Source organism: Bubalus kerabau, chromosome 2 (assembly GCF_029407905.1).
Source record: "Bubalus kerabau isolate K-KA32 ecotype Philippines breed swamp buffalo chromosome 2, PCC_UOA_SB_1v2, whole genome shotgun sequence".
Lineage (NCBI taxonomy): Eukaryota > Metazoa > Chordata > Mammalia > Artiodactyla > Bovidae > Bubalus > Bubalus kerabau.
In genome coordinates this window covers 15,060,605-15,071,242 of record NC_073625.1, presented here as the reverse complement: position 1 = coordinate 15,071,242, position 10,638 = coordinate 15,060,605, and positions in this window count along the sequence as shown.

Below are 10,638 nucleotides of genomic sequence, written 5' to 3'. Positions count from 1 at the left end.
TTATGCTTCAAATAGGAGAGAGAATTCAACTTACTTGGGGGAAAGGAGGTGGGGTATGGATTTCCATGCTCTTCCCTACTTCCACTTATTTTGAAGTGCTCAAACCACTTCAGCTGGTCACTCCTAACACCTCAGCTAGTAAGACTTAAGTTCTCTTTCCCTGTTCTTCTATATTATTTCAAAGTATTAAGTCATATTATTTAAATGTAACTATTACAATACTATGTTGATGTAATTATATTTACTTATCCATCTTTCTGACCATATTGTGAGACTCTTTATAGCCAGAATAACTCACAATGTAGTTGGCACTTAATACATCTTCAAATGAAAACTTATTGAAAGTGAAGGGAAAGAAAGTATTCTAGGAACTATGATTCCCAATGGCCTAAAAATCCACAGATAGTTGGCATCATTAATATATTTACTACAATATAACAGAAAATGCAAACTATTCTAAGAAATGCTTGTAGAAACAACCACTAATCATCTCAGTAAAGAGTCTGAAGCTTGAAAGCACATAGTCTATGTTTACTAAGCTGTAGATATGACCTTTCTCTATTACTTTTTATTGTGTATTCCTCACTATTTTATACTTTATACAGGTACTGTATATTCTATAACTCACCTATACTCTACTATAAACCTCTCTTATCCCCTACACACATCTTGAACCAACTGTCTTTCAATTGCAAGCTCTCTTTGAAATTTTCTACATTTTATAAGAATTTGAACTACCCCCAAATGTGGCCCTGTCTTCTGTAAGTTTCCAGCCAAGCAAATGCAATTCATAAGCACATTGGCCAAGTGGCTGGCACCAAGGCACATCAGCAGATCATTGCTTTAAGATGTAACTTTGTTGTTGTTCAGTTGCTAAGTTGTGTCTGACTCTTTGTGACCCCATAGACGGAAGCACACCAGGCTCCCCTGTCCCTCACTGTCTCCCAGAGTTTGCTCAAACTCATGTCCATTGATTGAGTGATGCAATCCAACCATCTCATCTTCTGTCGTCCCCTTCTCCTCCTGCCCTCAAACTTTCCCAGCATCAGGGTCTTTTCCAATGAGTTGACTCTTCTCATCAGGTCGCCAAAAATGTAACTTAGTGTCACAAAATGATGGAGCTGAAAGTTGCTTTCTTTCATTCATTTCTCAGTGCACACTGAGAAAGCAGACCTACTATGTGCAGGTGTAAAGCTGAGCTCTGGGCTCTTATAGCTCCAGACTTTCATTTTATACAAGTTCATGGCAAATCAATGGGGAAACAGTGGAAACAGTGGCTGACTTTATTTTTCTGGGCTCCAAAATCACTGCAGACGGTGACTGCAGCCATGAAATTAAAAGACGCTTACTCCTTGGAAGGAAAGTTATGACCAACCTAGACAGCATATTAAAAAGCAGAGACATTACTTTGCCAACAAAGGTCCGTCTAGTCAAGGCTATGATTTTTCCAGTAGTCATGTATGGATGTGAGAGTTGGACTGTGAAGAAAGCTGAGCACAGAAGAACTGATGTTTTTGAACTGTGGTGTTGGAGAAGACTCTTGAGAGTCCCTTGGACTGCAAGGAGATCCAAGCAGTCCATCCTAAAGGAGATCAGTCCTGGGTGTTCATTGGTAGGACTGACGTTGAAGCTGAAACTCCAATACATTGGCTACCTGATGTGAAGAGCTGACTCATTTGAAAAGAGCCTGATGCTGGGAAAGATTGAGGGCAGGAGGAGAAGGGGATGACAGAGGATGAGATGGTTGGATGCCATCACTGACTCAATAGACATGGGTTTGGGTGGACTCTGGGAGTTGGTGATGGACAGGGAGGCCTGGCGTGCTGCGGTTCATGGGGTCCCAAAGAGTCGGACATGACTGAGAGACTGAACTGAACTAAACTGAAGAAAGACATCCAGATGGGTAAGTCAATTCCGTCAATCACGAAGCTGCTGCTGCTGCTGCTAAGTCACTTCAGTAGTATCCAACTCTGTGCGACCCCATAGACGGCAGCCCACCAGGCTCCCCCGTCCCTGGGATTCTCCAGGCAAGAACACTGGAGTGGGTTGCCATTTCCTTCTCCAATGCATGAAAGTGAAAAGTGAAAGTGAAGTCGCTCAGTCATGTCCGACTCCTAGAGACCCCATGGACTGCAGCCTACCAGGCCCCTCCATCCATGGGATTTTCCAGGCAAGAGTACTGGAGTGGATTGTCATTGCCTTCTCCACAATCACTAAGCTAATTATTGCCAAAGTAAAGGGAGAAGTCAGGTCTCTGAGATTCCCCCTTCATTGCATTTGTAGCCATGAAGAGTCCGGTAAAGTTCACTAAAAGGAAAAATTTACCATTTCCAGAGGATCCTCAGTGCTAAAATTCCACCATCCATTCCTGTTGGCCCCTTCTCTTCCAAATTCTCCTGTGAGAAGTAAGAGACTAATTTTAAAATCTGTAGTAATTTAGAATAAATTCATTTTTAAGTGGGAAAAAGTTGGAGAAGCATGGAAATTCTGGCAGGGAAATAGATAACAAAAAACAATAATAAGGAGCAGGAAGAAAGGAAAATCTAAGTGATGCACCAAGACAGATGCCAACTACCTCATAACTTCACCTTAGGCCCACCCACCCTGTTTCAGAATGGAGTAATTAGCCGTCCATCCTTCTGTCAGAAGTTCTACCTGTGGTTTATAAACTTCATCCTTCTGCCCATGAGTAGACAGACCTAGTGAAAAATCACCGTGATACAAAGTTTGCTGCTGATTAACAGAGTAACTGCAGGAATGCCCACTGTGGAGCCCAGAAAACAAAGAGCTTTAAGTGTTGATTGCAATGCTCTTCCTTGTTTTGGATCAGAAACATCAGCAGGAAGAAAGGACACTTAAAAAAGGATTTTTTTTTTTTTTTAAAGAAAATTGTAAGACCAGAAGAAATTCTAGCAAGAGCACAAGCTTTCTGATAAGAGGCCAAAAATGGCTTAGCTTGGCTGCCTGAATTTTTCACTCATAAATTGATTAGAAGCACTAGGTAGACTCTGAGTGTAAGTAGAAAAGAACCATCCTGGACAACTCGAAGGTAAAGCTTAATAGGGTCATGCCCAGATGGGGGCCAGTGGAGTGAATGCATGCTATTTATAAGAGAATATAAAAGAGAAATGGAACAGGAAGGCTGATGTGTCGCATCTAAAAATGAAGCCATTTTTCTCCAAGTTTCATATATACATTCCAGCCACTAAAATCCAGGACCACAAATGATGAGAGTAGAGCTATTCGTTCCTTATGGAAGGTCCCATGAGCACCACTGTGTGTAGCTGCTGCCACCAATGACCCTCTGCTTGAAGCATTTGGGGCAGAAAAGTCACCCTCCATGTGAGGATTTTGACAAGTGGATCTCCTGTATGCCAGGCCCGCCACTCTCTTGCAGAGTCCCTGTTTCAGCACCACAAACAGCTCCTCAGAAAGTATCTAGATACATGGAGACGTTCGTCTTGAAGAGGACAACAGGGGAAATGGATATGGGTACTTTTGGTGCCATTTCATTCAGAAATGATAAGTTATATCCCTCGAGAGAGAATCAGTTCTCAAAGAGGAGAGAAGGTTTAGCCTTTGAATTGGAGTCTGCATGTGCTAGAAGTTTCATCAGACACACAATGCCAGACAACCCTGAATGACAAAGCTGTAGAGTGTATGCTAAACCCACCCTTCCTTTCTTCTGCCACTTCCTTTCTTTCTTTTGACTTTTGATTGTGGAAAGATTCAAACATAAATGCATAGAAAAGAGTGCATATGGGTACCTTCAGTACCCATCTTTGCGATTCTAAATTACAGTTGTCTGCCAATCTTGTTTCACCTCCACCTGTTTTACTTCCACTGCATTACTTTAAAGTGAACCTCAGATAGCATATCATTTTGTCATAAATAGGTCACTCTACCTTGCCATAACCTGTATTTCTTGAGATGTATTTCAGTTCAGTTCAGTCGCTCAGTTGTGTGTGACTCTTTATGACCCATGGACTACAGCACGCCAGGCTTGCCTGTCCATCACCAACTCCGGGAGCTTACTCAAACTCATGTTCATAGAGTCAGTGATACCATCCACCCATCTCATCCTCTGTTGTCCTGTTCTCCTCCTGCCTTTAATCTTTCCCAGCAGAAAGATGAGCACACGTCCTTCTACTCTGCCTTCATTCTGCAAATTATTTTTTTTTTTAACTGGCACTAGATTAAGCTGGGGGCTCTGCTGGGACTTAGATGGTACATTCTTAGCACATCCTCTTCTGTATACCAAGAATGCTTTCCTACATTGATGATGAAATCTAGGGTGTATGATTTGGTAGCTCAGTAAATACAATTGAAGACAAGAGACCTGGGGATGGCATGGTGATTGTTTTCTGCCTAGCCCCTCAGACTGTGTATAATCTCCAATTTGCTTAAGAAAGTAGAGGGAATAATTTTCATGTAAGGCTGAGAGTCTGCACGTGGGGTTAAGGCTAGTGCTTAAAGGAGTTGTTTTAGGAAACATTGAGAACACTGATCAAAATAAATACAGTTTAGGGACCCATGTGTGAGATGAGCTTGGCAGAAAGTCACTTTTCTGACTTTTGCATGGAACTCAGCAACATTGATGTGGTGAGATTTATATAGCGTTTGGAAATAACTTCTATTGGCAGAATCTTAGGCATTTACACAAGGGGCAATTTCAGCTCTGGCAAGAGCAAATTCCCACCATTCATTCATTGATTCTTTCGTTTATTTATTCAAAAATGTACTGTATACTAGCCATTGCTCATGTTACTTGGGTCAATAGCAGAGATCAAGATAAGAAAAATTTGCTCACATTTTGGAGGGAAAAAGAAAAAATATGCCCTGAATATATAATATAATGTCGAGGTAGATAGATGTTATAACAAGGAAAGGAGACCAAATTAAAAGGAGACTAACTTCAGGGTTGTCTTTTACACACATGGACATGGAAGCCCTCTAGGAAGAGATAATTTCTGAGAAGCCTGAATAAATTATGAGGACAAGAAATGAACAGGTGTGAGTGAAAAGAGACTAGGTTAAAGGAACAGTGATTGCAGATTCTTTGAGATTTAAATAAGGTGGGTATGTCCAAGAAAAAAGGGCCAGTGTGACTTTAGTATGGTGTCCAGGTGGACAGGAAACCAAGAGGGAGTCCCATCAGTCTTGTAGACCTCTGGACGACAGTAATGAATTTGTTTGTGTTCTCTGCAAGATGTCTGCATTGCTTAATGACAGGCTTGAGTCTGGGATGTGGGCCTGAGGCTAAGCATTTAAAACAATGGAATAACAAGATCTGTTCAAATTTTTTAAAAGACCATGGCTTCTATGTAGGCAAGCAATTTCAAGCAATACAATGAAAGCAGAGACCTTGTAAGAAGCCATTGGGTTAATCTGGCAAGAGATGAGGGGATTGAGCCTAACAAAGAGATAGTGAGATGTGCTTGACTTTAAGCTACATTATCACATAAAGCTAATAGGACTTGCTAATGGATCAGATGGATGTGGGTGTGAGAGACTCAAGAATCTGGGGATTTGGCAGTGAGGTTTATGCTGGTGCCCTTTTCCAAGATGGAAAAGAGCAGGTCTGGGAGTGATGTAGAACATTTAGTTGCTAACAAACTACATTTACTCCTTGTTCTCTTTCTTCGGCAAAATCAGTTGTCCTCTCTACTGGTCATTCCTAGAAGTAAACAAATGTCCAGTAACATTTCGCCTATCATATCTAATGCTGTTTCAACCTCCTTGGCTTTGCAGCGTCTGGCCCCCTTGGGCTATGTTTCCTGCTGAGTTTAGCCAATGAGAGAAAATGGGTGGAAATCAGAGGACAAGAAGAATGAAAACCAACATGCTTCTCTCAGGCCCTCTGCCGAAGTGGCATCGCTGGTAGAATCAAGGACTGAGCCTATTGGCTCTTGGACTGTATTTAGAGTTCAGGAAGTTCAAGAAGATCCAGAAAAAAAGGACTAAGATGGAGTGACCAATAGAGAAAGAAGAACCCCATAAACCAAATGATAAAATCTTTCAAAACACAAACAACCAAGTTTTGTCAAATGATGTTGAGAAGTCAAGTAAGATGTAACAGAGTATCTATCACATTTCATAACTGATTCTATGAGAAGAACAGCTTGGTTGGGTTGATGAAGGTAAAAGGTTGACCTGGAACTATTAAGGCAAAATATGAAAAGAGGAAATGAATATTGGTTAATTATAATGGGAACAGGGAAATGTGATTATAACTTGAGAGGAATATAGTGTTCGAAGCTGGAATGTTCGACAGATGGGAGATAAAGTAGCCAAGAGTTGCTGTTTTTGTTCAGTCACTAAGTCGTGTCTGACTCTTTGCAACGCCATGAACTGCAACACCCCAGACTTCCCTGTCCTTCACTATCTCCTGGAGTTTGCTCAGATTCAGGTCCATTGAATTGGTGATGCCATCCAACCATCTCATCCTCTGTTGCCCCCTTCTCCTCTTGTCCTCAATCTTTCCCAGCATCAGGGTCTTTTCCAGTGAGTCAGGTCTTTGCATCAGGTGGCCAAAGTATTGGAGCTTCAGCCTCAGCATCAGTCCTTCCAATGAATATTCAGGGTTGATTTCCTTTAGGGTTAACTGGTTTGATCTCCTTGTAGTCCAAGGGATTCTCAAGAGTCTTCTCTAGCACCACATTTGGAAAGCATCAGTTCTTTAGTTCTCAGCCTTCTTTATGGTTCAAATAGCCCTCAGAGGCCATCCAGTAAAGCAGAAATCCCTCTAATTTAAAACAAAGTTGACATAGCTCAGATGCCAACAAAGGTAGGTAAAGGAGCCCAGAATTAGCACCTGTAGGCCACTAATTCCTACTGCCCAACAGAACACGGTGGGGGAAAATAATGTAGGATCACCTGCAGAAGGTGGAACCACATATCCATTTAGATCTGGAGCCAAGGAGAAGATTTTGCTTTGGTCAGAGCTCTTCCTCATCCAAGATTCTTCTCCCTGGGACAATTAGGGAATTTGGGATTGACATGTACACACTCCTATATTTAAAATGGATAAACAACAGGAACCTACTGTATAGCACAGGGAACTCTGCTCAATGTTACATGGCAGCCTGGATGGGAGGGGGGTTTGGAGGAGAATGGATATGTGTATATGTATGGCTGAGTCCCTTTGCTGTCCATCTGGAATTATCATAGCGTTGTTAACTGGCTGTACTCCTATGCTGCTGCTGCTGCTGCTAAGTCGCTTCAGTCGTGTTTGACTCTGTGCGACCCCATAGACGGCGGCAGCCCACCAGGCTCCCTCATCCCTGGGATTCTTCAGGCAAGAACACTGGAGTGGGCTGCCATTTCCTTCTCCAATGTATGAAAGTGAAAAGTGAAAGTGAAGTCACTCAGTCGTGTCTGACTCTTCGCAACCCCATGGACTGCAGCCTACCAGGCTCCTTCATCCATGGGATTTTCCAGGCAAGAGTACTGGAGTGGGGTGTCATTGCCTTCTCTGGTACTCCTATACAAAGTTTTGAAAAATAATAAAAAAAACCAACCAATCAAAAAAAGAAAAAAATCCTTTTCCCTGATGGCTCAATATTGTCTTGGCAAGTCTTACTGCATGCAGTGATTCTCAACAATGTCTGGACATCCAAATCATCTGGGGAGCCTTTAAAACATACCAGTGCCCAGACTGTACCTCCAACTGGTTAAATCAGAATCTATGTAGTAGGGAGCAAAGCTTTGGTGTTTTTTAAAAGATCCCTAAGGATTCTAATGTATAATCAGGGTTGAGAACCACTGCTCAAAATTCTGCAAGGTAAAACAGCACTGAATGCTTTCTTGCAGGAAAGTGCCTCCGATGCTTGCATCCGGATTTGAGGAATCCATCATTACAGTGAATAGTGAAAGCCCCAGACCTCTTGGTTGAATTAATTTCCTTAATGAAATAGGCTGCCTGAAAGCTTCATCCCTTTAATGCTGTTTTGAGGTTATGAGAGCAAAAGATGAAAAGCCCAGAAGCAATGTTCTCTGTTTTCTTTCACAAGAACAGAATAATTAAGCAATGTGGTTACCCACATGGCACTGAGAGATGCGTTTTCCACGGCGCTGTAGGTCACAGCTGAGAGAGGTGCAGGCATTTATGTTAGCCATGGGAGGGGGGAATTAATACATCTGATCTCTTCAGACCACTAAAATGCCTTTCAAAGGGGCTCGTGTTTGTGCTTCTCCAATTTGGAATCCATCATGTACCTCATAATTAGGGCTTCTCTCTTTCTTGGGAGCCTGTAACGTTTGTCACTTTTAGGGAATCAAAGTCTTGAGTCTGTGGATCAGAAATAAGTCCCCATTCTTTTATTGAGAATCCTGCATTTCGGGTAAGTAATTTCCCCAAGCAGCTGGGACTTAGTCCATGTTCTTAGTTATAATTAAATGATAAATCTTCACGTGGAAGGCATCCAACAGCAAGGATGTCAGTTCCATCAAAGTGGAATAGATCACAGACACATTTACCTAGGAAGATGATTCCACTTTGGAAAACTATATTCTCTTGTCAGAAGCCAGGTGACAAGCAGCTGCCCGTGAACGGTAACAAAAGGTGCTTTAGTGACTCGTGATACATCTTTCACACTCTACATCCATGCAGTTTTCAGGAAATGATGAGTGCCTCCTGCCCTGTCTGACATTTTCTTTTGGCATCAGCATCCCCAGTGCCCAGAGAGTCTTAGCACTCAGCATTGATGGAAGGATGCTGTGGTGCTCAGGGACGATGCAGTACACATCCCGGGCAGCTCTTCTTGTGGCACTCAGGTCATTGTACCTTTCAGGATGGTTACTTTCAAATCTCTTCCCTAAACAAACGTTTATTAAATACCTACTGTGGACTGGTCTTGTACTAGGCAACGTGGGAGGTTTTAAGACAACCCTGACTATGACATTTTTGAGTCAATTACCCAGTTTGGCACTGAGAGTTGATTAAGATCGGGGCGGGGGTGGGGGGGAAGCAAAGAGCTTGGAGCTGATAATTCAATTTGTCCTTTCCAAATTAAAAATTACATGGCTCTGTTGACATATGTCTGTGTACGTTGATCTCTCTATGTTTCTATATAGTAGAGTTTAATTCGTGTTTGTATACAACATGCATGTGCGGGCATGCATGCTAAGTCACTTCAGTCGTGTCTGACTCTTTGCTACCCCATGGACTGTAGCCCACCAGGCTCCTCTGTCCATGGGATTCTCTAGGCAAGAATACTGGAGTGAGTTGCAATGCCCCCTTCCAGGTCATCTTCCTGACTCAGGGATTGAACCCATGTCTCTTACATCTCCTGCATTGGTAGGTAGGTTCTTTACCACTAGTACCACCTGGGAATCCCAGATATGCACAGGGCTCTATAACTACGAAGAATTCAGTTAGCTCTTATTCACCAACCCAGCAGTTCTGTGATCTTAGACAAGTTCATGGACCTAAATCAGTCTCAATTTCCTCATCAAAATTGTAAGGACATCTATCTTGTTAGTGAACAGATCATAGAATCAGACTAATTGCCTAATTGAGCAAACTGCATAACCTCCCTGTGCCTCAGTTTCCTTATTTGTAAAAGAGGACTCAGAACTGTACCTATTGCATATCATCATATCATTGTTATCAAGGTAACATGTATCTATATTATGAAAGTCTTTGAATAATGCCTGACACCAAATAAGTGCTGAATCTGTGTCAGTTATTATTTTATTGCTATATATATTGCTACTATTGTTTGACTCTACTAGAGAGCAAATATTTTTATTGCTCCCTAAGGGCAACCTTTTCATTCCAGCAATATTCCATTGCCAGGCCCTTGTTGCTGCTTTTTTGTTATAAGAATATTCCTTTTAAAAGTTGTTTTTGTTATTGCCAATATTTCTCCTTTCACTGTTTTTATTTTTAATTCTTTTGTGGTATATACGGAGAAGGCAATGGCACCCCACTCCAGTACTCTTGCCTGGAAAATCCCATGGATGGAGGAGCCTAGTGGGCTGAAGTCCATGGGATCGCTAAGAGTCGGACACGACTGAGCAACTTCACTTTCACTTTTCACTTTCATGCACTGGAGAAGGATATGGCAACCCACTCCAGTGTTCTTGCCTGGAGAATCCCAGGGACGGGGGAGCCTGGTGGGCTGCTGTCTATGGGGTCGCACAGAGTCAGACACAACTGAAGCGACTTAGCAGCAGCAGTGGTATATGCAACATACAATGTATCAACGTAATCAGTTTATTTCGTACAATTCTGTGGCATTAAGTACATTCATATTGTTGTGCACTCATCATCACCTTCCATCACTGCCTCTCATCTTTCAAAATTGAAGCTCTATTCCCATTAAATAATAAATCCCCTATTCACCACTTCCCCTAGCAGCCCCCGTTCTACATGCTATCTTTATGATGCTGGATGCTTTAATTATCTGATATAAGGAGAATCACACAATATGTTTCCTTTTGTAGTTGACATTTCACTTAGTATATTGTCCTCAAGTTTCATCCATATTGTAGCATATGCCACCTCCATGTATTTTGATATTCTGCTATTAGATGCATAAATATTTATAATTGTTATATCATCTTGCTGTAGTCAAAACTTTTAATAATATATGTGTGCTCAATCACTCAGTTGTGTCTGACTCTGTGATCCCA